Genomic DNA, 15,878 nt, shown 5'->3' on the forward strand with positions numbered 1-15,878 from the left:
TGTCGATGAATAGTTGTGCTTCTAGCAGTATGTCGCCTGTATCTGTGTCTATGAACAGTGGTGTTTACAGCAGTTAGTCTGCTGTATCTGTGTCTGCAATGAGTCGTGTTTGCAGCAGTGATTATAATGCAACTGTGAATATGAGCAGTGATGTTTCCAGCTGAGTATCTCCTCTATCTTTGCCGATGTTCTTTCGTGTTTCCAGCAGTGAGTCTCGTGTGTGTTTGTCTACCGATAGTGATGTATCCGTTCGTGAGTCACCTGTATCTGTGTCAATGAACAATGGTGTTTAGAGCAATGGGTCTCACGTAGCTATGCCTCGTAAGGGGTACAGATAGGATTTTTGTGGCCACAAACGTGAATCCAGGATGGTATGTTGCCTCCCTCGTGCGAGGGTCAAGGATGTCACGGAGCAGCTGCAGGACATTCTGAAGGGGGAGGGTGAACAGGTAGAGGTCATGGTATACATTGGTATCAACAACATAGGTAGAAAGAGGGATGAGACCCTGCAAGAAGAATTTAGGGAGCTATGTAGCAGATTAAAAATCAGGACTTCAAAGGTTGTAATCTCTGGATTATTCCCGGCGCCACGTGCTGGTGAGATTAGGAATAAGAGGATACAGCAGATGAATGCGTGGCTGAAGAGATGATGCAGGATGGAGGGCTTTAGTTTTCTGGATCACTGGGTCTGTTTCTGGCGAAGGTGGGACCCGTGCTAGTTGGACCAGTTGAACCTGAACGGGAACGGGACCAACATCCTTGCTGGGAGATTTGCTTGTGCTGTTGGGGGTTTTAAAGAAAATTTGCAGGGGGATGGGATACAGGTACAGTAGGCGGTGATGCACAGTCAAAATAATAGAAACTGAATCAGTCTGGAAGGCAGAGCAAATATAGACCTGTTAAGGCACAAGTGAAAAATGCAGGTCTGGATTGCAGCTATTTTAATGCAAGGAGTCTTCCTAATAAGGCAGATAAATTGAGGGTGATGATTAGCACATGAGATTATGATATTATTGCTATCACAGAGACATAGTTAAGGGAGGGGCAGGACTGGCAGCTCAATATTCCAGGGTATAGAATCTGCAGGCGAGAAAGGGGAGGTGGGGGGGGGGCGAGGTTGGTGGTAAAAGAGGAGGTGACATTGCACTCTTGATCAAGGAGTCAGTTACTGCAGTAAGGAGGGATGATATCTTAGAAGGTTCCTCAAATGAGGCCATATGGGTAGAACTTAGAAACAAAAAGGGGGGCAATCACTTGACTGGGAGTGTCCTATAGGTCTCCAAACAGTCAGGGAGAGATAGATGAGCAGATATGTAGGCAAATCTCAGAGAGGTGTAAAAATAATAGGGTAATAATAGTGGGGGATTTCAACTTCCCCAATATCAACTGGGATAGTAATAGTGCAAAAGGCTTAAAGGGGGTGGAATTCTTAAAATTCATACAGAAGAGCTTTTTGAGCCAGTATGCAGAAAGTCCTACAAGAGAAGGGGCAGGACTGGACCTAATCCTAGGGAATGAAGCTGGACAAGTGGTAGAAGTGTCAGTGGGGGAGCATTTCAGTGATAGTGACCATAACTCTAAGATTTAAGGTAGTTATGGAAAAGGACAAAGATGGACCAGAAATAAAGGTACTGAATTGGGGGAAGGCTGATTTGAATATGATAAAACAGGATCTGGCCAATGTGGACTGGGAGCACCTACTTGTAGGAAAGTCTACATCAGAGCAGTGGGAGGCATTTAAAGAGGAAATAGTGAGAGTTCAGAGCCAACATGTTCCTGTTAAGGTGAAGAGTAGGACCAACAGGTCCAGGGAACCCTGGATGTCAAGGGATATAGAGGATTGGATAAGGAACAAAAAGGAGGCTTACAGCAGATTCAGAGGCCTGAAAACAGCAGAGGCACTAGAGTAGGATAGAAATTGTAGGGGGGTACTTAAACAAGTAATTTGGAGAGCGAAGAGGGGACATGAAAAAACACTGGCAGGCAAGATAAAGGAAAATCCCAAGGTGTTTTCTAAGTAGATTAAGAGCAAGGGGTTAACCAGTGAAAGAGTACAGACCAAAGTGGCAATCTGTGTGTGGAGGACATAGATGAGGTTTTAAATGATTACTTTTCATCTGTGTTCACGATGAAGAAGGCGATGTCGGTGTAGAGATGAGGGAGGGGAATTGTGATATACTTGAACAAATTAGCATTGAAATGGAGGAATTATTAGCTGTTTTTGCAGACTTAAAAGTGGATAAATCCCAGGCCCAGATGAGATGTATCCCAGGCTGTTATGTGAGGAAAGGGAGGAGATAGCAGGAGCTCTGACACAAATTTTCAAATTCTCTCTGGCCACAGAAGAGGTACCAGAGGAATGGAGGACAGCGAATTTGGTACCATTATTCAAGAAGGGTAGCAGGGATAAACCAGGTAATTACAGGCCGGTGAGTCTAACATCAGTGGTAGGGAAATTATTGGAAGAAAATCTGAGGGACAGGATTAATCTCCACTTGAGGAGGCAGGGATTAATCAGGGATAGTCAGCATGGCTTTGTCAGGGGGGAATGGTGTCTAACTAACTTGATTGAATTTTTCAAGGCGGTGAGTGGATGTGCAGATGAGGGTAAAGCAGTTGATGCAGTCTACATGGACTTCAGTACAGCTTTTGATGAGGTCCAATTTGAGATTGGTTAATAAGATAAAAGCCCATGGGATTCAGGGCAATTTGGCAAACTGGATCCAAAATTGACTTCGTGGCAGGAGGCAGAGAGTAATGATCGAGGGTTGTTTTTCCGAGTGGAAGCCTGTGACCAGTGGTGTACCACAGGGATTGGTGCTGGGCCCCTTGCTGCCTGTAGTGTACATTAATGATTTAGACATGAATATAGGAGGTGTGATCAGTAAATTTGCAGATGACACGAAAATTGGTGGTGTCATAAATAGTGAGGAGGAAAGCCGTAGATTACAGGACGCTATAGATGGGCTGGTAAGATGGGCGGAGCAGTGGCAAATAGAATTTAATCCTGAGAAGTGTGAGGTGATGCATGTTGGGAGGACTAACAAGGCAAGGGAATATACAATGGATGGTAGGACCCTAGGAAGTACAGAGGATCAGAGGGACCTTGGTGTACTTGTCCATAGATCACTGAAGGCAGCAGCACAGGTAGATATTGTAGTTAGGAAGGCATATGGGATACGTGCCTTTATTAGCCGAGGCATAGAATATAAGAGCAGGGAGGTTATGATGGAGCTGTATAAAATGCCAGTTAAGCCACAGCAAGAATACCGTTTACAGTTCTGGGACAGAAAAGGCTAGGGTTGTTTTTCTGAGAGCAGAGAAGGCTGAGGGGGGACATGACTGAGGTATACAAAATTATGAGGAGCATTGATAGGTCAGATAGGAAGAAACTTTTCCCCTTAGCAGAAGGGTCAATAACCAGGGAGCATAGATTTATGGTAAGTGGCAGGAGGTTTAGAGGGGACTTGAGGTGAAAAAGTTTTCAATCAGAGGGTGGTTGGAATTTGGAACGAACTACCTGAAGGGGTGGTAGAGGCAAGAACCCTCACAACATTTAAGAAGTATTTAGATGAGCACTTGAAACGCCATAGCATACACGGGTCAAGTGCTGGAAAATGGGATTAGAATAGTTAGGTGCTTGATGGCTGGCACAGACACTATGGGCCGAAGGGCCTGTTTCTGTGCTGTATCGCTCTATGACTCTATGACAGTGGTGCATCCAGCAGTGTGTATCCTCTCTGTGACTATGAACAGACATTTTTCCAGTACTGAGTCACCTGCTTCTCTGTCTGTAAACAGTCGTCTTTCCAGCAGTGAGTCTCGTAAATCAAAGCCATTTGACTAATAATCCAGAGGCTCAGGTTATTGTACTGGGGACATGGGTTCAATTCCAACACAGCAGATGGTGAAAATGGAATTCAATTAAAAAGTCTGGAATTACAAGCTTGTCTAATGGTAATCCTGAAACCATTGTCGATTGTTGTAAAAGCCCAGCTGGTTTACTAATGCCCCTTAGGGAAGGAAATCTTTCCTTACCTGGTCTGGCCTACAAGTGACTCCAGAGCCCCAGCAATGTGGTTTCCTTATCAAACCACTAAGTTGTATCAAAGCTCGGTGAAAATTAAGAAAAGAGATGAAAATGGACAGACTCCACTGGAAATGACAACCTAGGCACTGGAAATGACAACTGCAAACCCAGCCCTGGCGATCCTGCATAGTCCTCCTGACCAACATCGGGGGTTGTGCTAAAATTGGGAAAGCTGACCCACAGAGTAGTCAAGCAACAGCCTGACATAGTCATACACACAGAATCATACCTTACAGATAATCACGCAGAGAGCACCATCAAAATCCTACCAGCAGAACAGACCCACCAGAAGTGGCACTAAAATAAAAGCAAAATGCTGCAGATGCTGGAAATCTGAAATAAAAACAAGAAATGCTGGAACCACTCAGCAGGTCTGGCAGCATCTGTGGAAAGAGAAGCAGAGTTAACGTTTCAGGTCAGTGACCCTTCTTCGGAACGGTTCTGAAGAAGGGTCACTGACCCGAAACGTTAACTCTGCTTCTCTTTCCACAGATGCTGCCAGACCTGCTAAGTGGTTCCAGCATTTCTTGTTTTTACACCAGAAGTGGCGACAGACTGGTATACAGTCGGGAGGGAGTTGCCTTGGGAGTCCTCAATATTGAATGTGGACCCCATGAAATCTCATGACGTCAAGTCAAACATGGGCAAGAAAACTCCTGCTGATTACCACCAACTGCACAGCCGCCACCCCGTCTCCCCCAACCCCTGCCCCCCGGCTGCTGAATCAGTGCTTCTCCATGTTGAACATCAATTGGAGAAGACACTGAGGGTAGCAAGGACACAGAATATACTCTGGGTGGGAACTTCAATGTCCATCACCAATAGTGGTTCAGTAGCACCACTACTGACCGAGCTGGCTGATTCCTAAAGGACATGACTGCTAGACTGGGTCAGCAGCAGGTGGTGAGGGAACCAACAAGAGGGGAGAAGAAAACTACTTGACCTCGTCTCACCAATCTATTTGTCGCAGATGCAGCTGTCCGTGATAGTATTTGTAGGAGTGACCACCTTACAGTCCTTGGGAAGATGAAGTCCCGTCTTCACATTGAGGATATCTACCATCATGCTAAATGGGATAGACTTTGAACAGATCTAGAAACTCAAAACTGGGCATCCATGACTCGCCGTGGGCCATCAGCAGCAGCAGAAATGTATTGAACCACAACATGTAACCTCATGGCCACATTTCCCACCACCCCCACCCCCCCTCCCCAACTCTACCATTACAAACTATTCAGGGGATCAAACTTGGTTCAATGAATAGTACAAGAGGGCATGACAGTAACAGCAACAGCAACAGGCAAACCTACAAAAATGAGGTGTCAGCTGGTGAAGGTGCAACACCGGACTCTTGCATGCCTAACAGTGGAAACAGCATGCGATAGAGAAGGATGAGCGATTCCCACAATCAATGGATCAGACCTAAGCTTTGCAGTGTTGTCATCCAGTCATAAATGGTGGTCGATGATAAAACAACGAACAGGAGGAGCAGCTGCCACAAAAACCCCTCCACAATGATGGTGTGGGAACTCGGCAGCTCAGTGCGAAAGACAAGGCTAAAGCATTTGCATCCAGCTTCATCCAGAAGTGCCAAGTGGATGGTCCATCTCAGCCTCCTCCTAAGGTCCTCGGCATCATAGATGGCAGTCAAATGCCAGTAATGACCATCTCCAACAAGAGAGAATCCAACCATCTCTCCTTGTCATTCAATAGCATTACCATCACTGAATCCCCAGTATAAACATCCTTGAGGTTAACATTGACCAGGAATTGAACTGGACCAGCCACATAAGTACTGTGACGACAAAAGCAGGTCGGACTTGGTGATTCTGCAGCGAATAACTCACCTCCTGACTCCCCACATCCTGCCCATCTACAAGGCACAAGTTAGGAATGTGATGGAATACTCTCCACTTGCCTGGATGAGTGCAGCTCCAACAATACACAAGAAACTCGTTACCCTCCAGAACAAAGCAGTCCTCTTGATTGACACACCATTTATCACTTTCAATATTCACACCCTTCATCACCACGCACAGTGGCTGCAGTGTTTATCATCTACGAGATGTACTGCAGCAACTCACCAAGGATCCTTGACAGCACCTTCCAAACCAGCAACCTCTACCACCTAGAAGGACAAGGTCAGCAGGTGCGTGGGAATACCACCACCTGCACACACTCCTCCAAGCCACACATCATCCTGACTTGGAACTACATTGCCACTCTTTTTCTGTCACTGGGTCAAAATCCAGTTGCTCCCTTCCTACCAACATTATACCACATGGACTGCAATGGTTCAAGAAGGTGGCTTACCGTCACCTTCGCAATGGCAATTGGGGATGGCTAACAAATGCTGGGTAGCTAGTGATGCCCACCTCCTGTGAAAGAATAAAAACACAATCACCTTGGAGTATGTTCTTGACACAACTGGAGTGCAGGATGTTACACAACTGGTTAACTCTTTCAGCTGGCTTCAGTTTCTCCGTGAAGCCACTTCATTCAGTGTCATGAACTCATAGGACCCAGGTTCAGTGCATACCTTGGAAACCTCTGCAGGAGACGAGGTTCCTTTGGTTGGATGTATGACCTAAACATTTCATCCCACGTATCGTCTAGACAGCTCTGTACCCGCATTTCTGTCATATATAGACGTTTTCTTCCCATGTTTGTCAAGAACCTTTTCTTGCACTTTTGGAAATTTGGACCAATGATGTCTGGGCAGTGTGGTTCTTACTCGGGGTGTTGTTCCTAGGTGTAGCATGGCATAACGTCTCAAAGCCCCTATGGTGCTGAATCTGCCCTTGTACATCTTCGATCTCTGTCCCTTTGTCCCACAGGTTGCAGTATTTTAAATATTGTCCGCTGCCCCGTGCCATTGTATTCCACAGTCTGCCGACCCACTTTCCAAATACTGTTTTAGTTCGGAGTCTAGAGGAGGATTGAGGAATGAACTGATCGAGTTGTTTAAACATTAAAGGGATTTGATTGGGTAAATAAAGAGGAATAATTTCTTCAGCCAACTGAATCACCAGCTGGTGTCTGACCTGATGAATATTTCCAGCAGTTTCTGTTTTTAATGTTGCATTTTCACGAGAGCAGTTTTCCTAACAAAACGGAACTTGTCTCAAGGACGCATTTGCTTTTTCAGCTCTTCTCACACAAGAGCGTTCTTTATATTTCCACACAAGTGTTTTAAAGCCTGCAGTTTCTGAACACAGCCTCCTGCGTCACAGGAGTTCAAACGATATTTCTCTCAGGACCAACCTGTTCTAATCGCTCCTTATTCACCATTCGCAATCTTTTCATTTCTCCTCCATTCATTTCAATCGCACATTTCAGCAGATAACTTGAATTCGGAACAATTTCCAACTTGATGCGCCGCCTCAGCTTGTCAGCCCATCTTTCATTCACTTCATCTGCTCAGAGAAAAGCGCCAGCCAGCGTGTAAAAAAAAACCCAGGTCTTCAGTTAGCTTTGAAATTATCAACAGATTCCCAAGAAAATGTTGTGAGCAATGGCGCCGCTGCCCTTCCGGAGGTCAGTCCTGCTTTCACAGCGCTTGTCTGACTGGCCATCCCACAGATCAAAAAGTATCGACTGGTTTCAAGGCACAGATGTACATTGGTGTAAATGGGAGATCCACCCCCAGGAACAGCGGTGGTGTCAGAACAACATAAACGCTTAAATATTGAATGTGAGTGTTATATTAGGTAATCCCGCAGTAAAGTGACAATGAAATGGAAGGAGGAAAGTAAAGGAGGGTTAGTGATCGTGGAAGGAGAAAAATCTGGGATTTGCATTTTGGAGCATCAAGTACAGCCATGTGAGAGCGCGAGGTTTTGATGCAGTAAATTGGTTTCCGTCAGCAAAACAAGAAAAATATAACAAACATACAATGAAAACTGATTCTTTATTGCAGGCGAAGCAGAAAGCAAAGGTATAAAGACAGCTGGTGTTGGAACGCGGATTCAAACTGAGGTGACTGCGGCCACAACACAGAGAATTAACTACAATATGATCACAGCACCACATGCCAATTACACAGTGTAGCGAGTACTCTATAAATACAGTGAAAAACGGAACTGCTTCGAAAAGATGCATTTTGGTGAAGACCAAAATAAGAAGTTAAAAATACTCCCACGAATGGAATTCGACACATGTCCCAGCAGTGACTACAGCTTTAATGCACTGCTTTAGACCGTTCACTCAGAGTATCATAAATAACTGATTACAGCTTTGAATCTAACTGAAAACTGGGTTCCCCCAATTGCCCACCGAGTCCAAGGTTTTGTATTGGACGGAGAGAATCCAACCAGAAGCTGTGGGTCCCAAACGGAGTCGAGATTTATCCACAAATAGAGTCATATATTCCCCAACTTCACACAAAAGTGAAATGTTGCAGATGCTGGAAATGTGAAATATAAAAAGAGAATGCTGGAGTTACTCAGCAGGTTTGACAGCATCTTTGTAATGAGAAACAGAGTTAATGTTCCAGGACGATGACGTTTAGGAAGTTACACAACGACTGAAAAGTTTGACTTGTTAAAATTGCATTGTTGCTGTCAGCAATTTCAATCCCGCTCTCCTATATCATAGATGAGAATACTCACCATTATACTAATGAGGAACACATCCACAGTCTACAGATGGTGGCGTTCATGGTTCTTGTTCCACTCAGTCTTTCCAAAAATACATTTGATAACATTTGATTGTATTCTCTCTGTCCAATGCAAAACCATGGAGTGGGCGGGCAATCATCAGGAAAACCAGCTTTCAGTTAGTTTCAAAACTGTAATCAGTTATTGATGGTAACCTGGGTGAACGGTCTAAGCTAGTAGATGAAAGCTGTAGTCGGTGCTGGGGCGTGTGTCGAATTCCATTCGCGGGGAGTATTGTTGACTTCTTATTTTGGTCTTGTCATCAAAATGCATCTTTTCGAAGCAGTTTCGTTTTTGAGTGTGTTATAGGGTAAGCGCTGAGCTGCCCAGGTGGTACGTGGCGCTGTGATCTTACAGTGGTTAGTACTCTGCGTCGTGGCCGCTGCAACCTCGGTTCAAATCCGAATTATGGCACCAGCTGTCTTTGTACCTTTGTTTTCTCCTACGCCTGCTGGACGAACGCAATGAAGAATTACTTTGCATGATTGTTACGTTTTTTCTTTTTCGCGAACGGAAACCAATTCCATTTGTTAAAAGAAAATTTACAATTCACATTTCCATCTCTTTGTAAATTCAGATCCAGAGTAATTGGATCGAGGAGACTGAGTAACAAACACCCGCGCAGAAAAGTGCAGACAATTTGAGGCACAGAAACATACACACAGACAGTTACACAGACAGACATAAGCACAAAGACAAATTTACCAACAGACAGTTAAGTTCACGCCACACAAGTATGAGGCAAGAACGAATCCGACCATCTCTTCTTGATAGTAAATAATGGCAATTCTCTCTCTCTCTTTGGCCTCCTTGTCTCGAAAGACAATGGGTAAGCGCCATTGCGTGTATTAATAAAAAAACAAAAAAGTCATTGCAGATTCTGCAAAATTCAGTTCAGCAATTGTCTTTCGGGTGGGATTTTCGAAAAGAGCAACACGGATCATGTCCGACAAGAATGATGAAAAGTCACAGAGTAGAAACGTTAACTCTGTTTGTCTCTGCACAAATAATGCCAGACCTGCTGAGTATTTCCTGCACTTCCTGTGGTTTTTTAATTTCAGATTCCCAGCATCCACAGTATTTTGTGTGGATGTATTCTGAATGTCCAGAATGGATTGAAGTGTATTTTAAATTGGCCTACAACTGGATATTTATCTTGCCTGTTTTGTATAAAATGGGGTGAGGGGAGGCGGGAACCTGCCCAGTGTGCAGGACACAGGACGAGAATCTGTTCCATTTCCTGGTCACATGTCCGCAGTTAAATGATTTCAAGCACTTTGCTCAGCAGTTGTGTGAGGTTTCCTTGCTGGATGAGGGCAGCAGAGTGGGATTGGGAATCCCATGGGAATCTATTTTGAGATGGAGATTGAAGAAGAGTCTCTTCGGGCCTGGTGGAGCGGCGATGAACTGAGCGAATAGTGTGACCAGATTCCTGATCATTCAAAGAAGGAATTTTGATGTGTTTATTTTGTTTGTTTTTTCTTCACGGGAGTCGAACAAAACTGAAAGCGTATTCGAAAAATATCCTCTTGTGAGCATGTATAAGGCTCTGTGTAGATATTATTCTCAAAATAATTGAAAGATGGAATATTCACCATTTGTTCAAGTTCAGTACATTAATATGTGAAATGGGCAGCAAATTGGATTTGAATTTCTGAAGTGAATAAAGAGTAAATTAAAAACTATACAGTATGAGCCGTCATGCGGCAGAGCTGAAGTAATCTTGTGATTACTCGAAGGTTAAAAATCAAAGACAACCACAGGGGATAGTAAGTTATCAGGTGTAGATGGAAATGTGGAGTAATCAACTCAGCAATGAACTTATTGAAAGGCGGAGCAGGTTCGTGTGGTCCAGTGATCTACTCCTGCTCCTAATTCGCATGTTCCTGCATTTACCGTTTAAACTAGGCGACCACTGATTAACTAATTGCTATTATCCCTGGATCGCTTTTATGATCAATGTTGAATGTTTTTAAAATGATTTTTTTTTTGTTTCCGTGAGTAAATGGGCCCAGGTCGCGCGAATACATCGACAAATGAACTATGTTCTGCTAAACATAGTCCCGGATTGGCCTGAATGTGACTCCTGTCGAACAGCAACGCATTAATTGGTACCTGCTTATTTCAGAAGAGGAAATCAAATAGTGTTTCAGCAAGCGACATCCATACACAAAACCACCGCTGCTCCTGGAATACAACTCAGTATTATGTGACTTTAAATAAATTCCACATTGTTTGTATTGGATAACATACTGACCCAGGGAGTCCTTCACACAAACTGAGATGTGGATGGGACACGAACATCTGTTTCTGGAGTTAAAGGCTGCACAGATAGAGGCATTGAGTCCAAAAGCAGGGCAGTTATGCCAGATTTTTCTAAAGCTCCGGTTAGGACCCAACTAGAGCATTGTGTCCACTTCTGGTCTGATTGGATAGCTCGGTGGAGAACCGGCATGAATTCGATGGACCGAGTGGCCTCCCTCTAAAGTCTAACCGACTTTCTGACTCCAGACACAAACCCAGGGGGCGAGCTACTAGAAAAAACACTGTTCATAGACACAAACCAAGTCAACTCGCTACTGGAAATTCCATAGCTGAAGGTTCAAAAAATCCACAATGGTGATGGAGGAAATGTTGGCGAAATAGAGACAATAAAAGACCAAAAGCAGTGCATGTCCTTTACAAGATTGATCTGTTTATTATTTTACGGATTTCACACATATTTGTCCTCCACCTCCTTATCTTTAGATATTAATTTGACACAGGATTATTCTCCTTTCACCCACCCCTGGGATTTCTCACATGTTCTGAATCATATCCCGCATTTCACCTATTCTCACACCAACCTAAACCTCAGTGCTGGTTCCTTTATCTCTTTGGGTCCAGCAGTGTGATTTAATGCAATGAAATTCTACCTCTATTCTTTTTTCTTTTGGGCCTCCTTATCTCGAGAGACAATGGATACGCGCCTGGAGGTGGTCAGTGGTTTGTGAAGCAGCGCCTGGAGTGGCTATAAAGGCCAATTCTAGAGTGACAGGCTCTTCCACAGGTGCTGCAGAGAAATTTGTTTGTCGGGGCTGTTGCACAGTTGGCTCTCCCCTTGCGCCTCTGTCTTTTTTCCTGCCAACTACTAAGTCTCTTCGACTCGCCACAATTTAGCCCTGTCTTTATGGCTGCCCGCCAGCTCTGGCGAATGCTGGCAACTGACTCCCACGACTTGTGATCAATGTCACACGATTTCATGTCGCGTTTGCAGACGTCTTTTTAGCGGAGACATGGACAGCCGGTGGGTCTGATACCAGTGGCGAGCTCGCTGCACAATGTGTCTTTGGGGATCCTGCCATCTTCCATGCGGCTCACATGGCCAAGCCATCTCAAGCGCCGCTGACTCAGTAGTGTGTATAAGCTGGGGGTGTTGGCCGCTTCAAGGACTTCTGTGTTGGAGATATAGTCCTGCCACCTGATGCCAAGTATTCTCCGAAGGAAGCGAAGATGGAATGAATTGAGACGTCGCTCTTGGCTGGCATACGTTGTCCAGGCCTCGCTGCTGTCGAGCAAGGTACTGAGGACACAGGCCTGATACACTCGGACTTTTGTGTTCCGTGTCAGTGCGCCATTTTCCCACACTCTCTTGGCCAGTCTGGACATAGCAGTGGAAGCCTTACCCATGCGCTTGTTGATTTCTGCATCTAGAGACAGGTTACTGGTGATAGTTGAGCCTAGGTAGGTGAACTCTTGAACCACTTCCAGAGCGTGGTCGCCAATATTGATGGATGGAGCATTTCTGACGTCCTGCCCCATGATGTTCGTTTTCTTGAGGCTGATGGTTAGGCCAAATTCATTGCAGGCAGACGCAAACCTGTCGATGAGACTCTGCAGGCACTCTTCAGTGTGAGATGTTAAAGCAGCATCGTCAGCAAAGAGGAGTTCTCTGATGAGGACTTTCCGTACTTTGGACTTCGCTCTTAGACGGGCAAGGTTGAACAACCTGCCCCCTGATCTTGTGTGGAGGAAAATTCCTTCTTCAGAGGATTTGAACGCATGTGAAAGCAGCAGGGAGAAGAAAATCCCAAAAAGTGTGGGTGCGAGAACACAGCCCTGTTTCACACCACTCAGGATAGGAAAGGGCTCTGATGAGGAGCCACCATGTTGAATTGTGCCTTTCATATTGTCATGGAATGAGGTGACGATACTTAGTAGCTTTGGTGGACATCCGATCTTTTCTAGTAGTCTGAAGAGACCACGTCTGCTGACGAGGTCAAAGGCTTTGGTGAGATCAATGAAAGCAATGTAGAGGGGCATCTGTTGTTCACGGCATTTCCCCTGTATCTGACGAAGGGAGAACAGCATGTCAATGGTCGATCTCTCTGCACGAAAGCCACACTGTGCCTCAGGGTAGACGCGCTCGGCCAGCTTCTGGAGCCTGTTCAGAGCGACTCGAGCAAAGACTTTCCCCACTATGCTGAGCAGGGAGATTCCACGGTAGTTGTTGCAGTCACCGCGGTCACCTTTGTTTTTATAGAGGGTGATGATGTTGGCATCGCGCATGTCCTGGGGTACTGCTCCCTCGTCCCAGCACAGGCATAGCAGTTCATGTAGTGCTGAGAGTATAGCAGGCTTGGCACTCTTGATTATTTCAGGGGTAATGCTGTCCTTCCCAGGGGCTTTTCCGCTGGCTAGGGAATCAATGGCATTACTGAGTTCCGATTTGGTTGGCTGTATGTCCAGCTCATCCATGACTGGTAGAGGCTGGGCTGCATTGAGGGCAGTCTCAGTGACAGCATTCTCCCTGGAGTACAGTTCTAGGTACTGCTCAACCCAGCGGTCCATCTGTTTGCGTTGGTCAGTGATTATGTCCCCCGATTTAGATTTGAGGGGGGCGATCTTCTTGATGGTTGGCCCAAGAGCTCTCTTCATGCCATCATACATTCCTCTGATGTTTCTGGTGTCTGCGGCCAGCTGAATATGACTGCATAGGTGTTGCCAGTAGTCGTTTGCGCAACGCCTAGCTGTTCTTTGTGCAGTACTTCTGGCTGCTTTAAGTGCTGCGGATGTTAAATCGCTGGGGGCTTTCTTGTAGTTCAACAGTGCAATGCGCTTAGCGGCTATGACAGGTTCCAGCTCTTCATTATGAGATTGAAACCAGTCTGCATTTCTCTTCGCACTTTTGCCTTAGGTGGTCAAAGCTGACTCATAGATGGCGTCTCTGATGTGGGCCCACTTGGTCTCAGCATCCCCTGTGGGAGTGTTTTGAAGGGCTGTTACAAGTGAATTTAGAAATTTTTGTAACAGCTGTGGATGAGAAATTCTGCTCGTGTTGATGCGCGGGTGGCCCTTCTGCTTGGAATGATGCAACTTCTTTGGTCTGAGTCTAACCTTGCTGCACACCAGGGAGTGGTCGGTGTCGCAGTCCACACTGTGGAAGCTGCGTGTGATTTGAACACTGTTTAAGGCGGCTCGCCTTGTGACAATGAGGTCTAGCTGGTGCCAACGACGTGATCTTGGGTGCCTCCATGAAACCTGGTGACAGGGTTTAGTGTGAAAGAACGAGTTGGTGATGCAGAGGTTATGATAGGTACATAACTCAAGCAGTTTCTGCCCGTTCTCATTCATCCTTCCAACGCCATAGCGCCCAAGGCAGGAGGGCCATGAGTCATGGTCGGCCCCAACCCTGGCATTAAAGTCCCCCAGCAGGAATAGGTGTTCGGTGTTGGGGATGCTGCTCATGATGTTATGGAGTTGTTCATAGAACTGGTCTTTAGCTTCAGGTGGGGAGCAGAGTGTTGGAGCATAGATGCTGAGTAGGTGTACTGGACCAGAGGTGGTGAGCAGTCGGATGGACAGTATGCGTTCCGAGCCATTTGAGGGAGGCTCTATCATGCTGAGCAAGGAGTTTCTGATGGCGAAGCCCACTCCATGCTGTCTTGGTTCTTCAGGATCCCTGCCCTGCCAGAAGAAGGTGTAGTCTTGCTCTGCTGGAGAGCCACTCACGGGAGGTGAGTCTCCTGAAGTGCTGCAATGTCCACATTGAATCTACTGAGCTCGTTGTTAATGATGGCGGTCTTCCGAGAATCGTTGATTTGTGTAAGGTCTTCTGACAGGCCAGGACACATAGTTCTGACGTTCCAGCTTGCAAAGCAAAGGGCTGGTACCTTCTTTCCTTTTTTCATGTTGTTTGGTGCGGTGTATCAGTCCACCTTTCGGGCAAGGACCCTGAGCTCCAAGCACCCATTGAAGCAGGCAGACTGTGGCGGGACAGAACCTTATTGACCGGGGGCTGCCCGGTTTGAGGCGGGCGGTAGCTGTCCAGTGAGGTGCAATGACCTCTCCCACCGACAAAGGCAACCCGTGGCGCCCAGTTTCTACGCCAATTTATCTGGACTTATAACCCGTAACTGCTGCCTTCCGTGTTGTTTCAGTCGCTGTGAGGCAACTATGGAGTGACCTCTCCATGGCGCATGCCTGGGCAAATTTATGGAGGTTGAGAGTTGCCCAGTCGTCAAAACCCCCCTCTCGGCCTTTCTGGTGGGGTCCAAAGGAGTGCAGGACACGACGTTTGGCACCAGTATGGCTGCAGGAACTGCCGGAAACATGCCAAAGGTGACACATGACCGCCTACGGGGTTCCGCTCCGGATTTTCTGTCAGGGTTTACTCCCTTAGCCTTGGTCTCTCCCGAGACGCCCACAAGGCAGTGGGGTTGTTGGGGCCCCTACACAGGTGTAGGATGGTGCCGGTGGGAGGAGGGGATGCAAGGGGGAGGGGTAGAGGGAGGGGGTGGGGGGGTTGCAGGGGAAGGGGGTGCGGGGTGAAGATGGTGCGGGGGGGGGCGGGCTGGGACGGGGTTGTGAGGGGGTGAGCTGAGAGGGTGGAGCAGGGAAGGGGACGGGGGTGGGGGGGGGGGGTGGAAGGGGGGTAAAGGGGGGGGGGGAGGGGGGGTGGAATCTGGTGCAGGTAATAAGCCATTTCCTCAGTGCCCACCATCGACGTCCGGAAAGCTCATCCACGTCCTTCGGGAGGTGAAGCATCATTTGGCAGACTTAGAGGTGATTACATTTGCTGAGGGTTTTTTTTTGCAGTTGTTTAAATAAAGGCATGCAGCATTGCCGACAGTGCGCTGCAGATGCTCTCC

Source organism: Heterodontus francisci, chromosome 29 (assembly GCF_036365525.1).
Source record: "Heterodontus francisci isolate sHetFra1 chromosome 29, sHetFra1.hap1, whole genome shotgun sequence".
NCBI classification, from domain to species: domain Eukaryota; kingdom Metazoa; phylum Chordata; class Chondrichthyes; order Heterodontiformes; family Heterodontidae; genus Heterodontus; species Heterodontus francisci.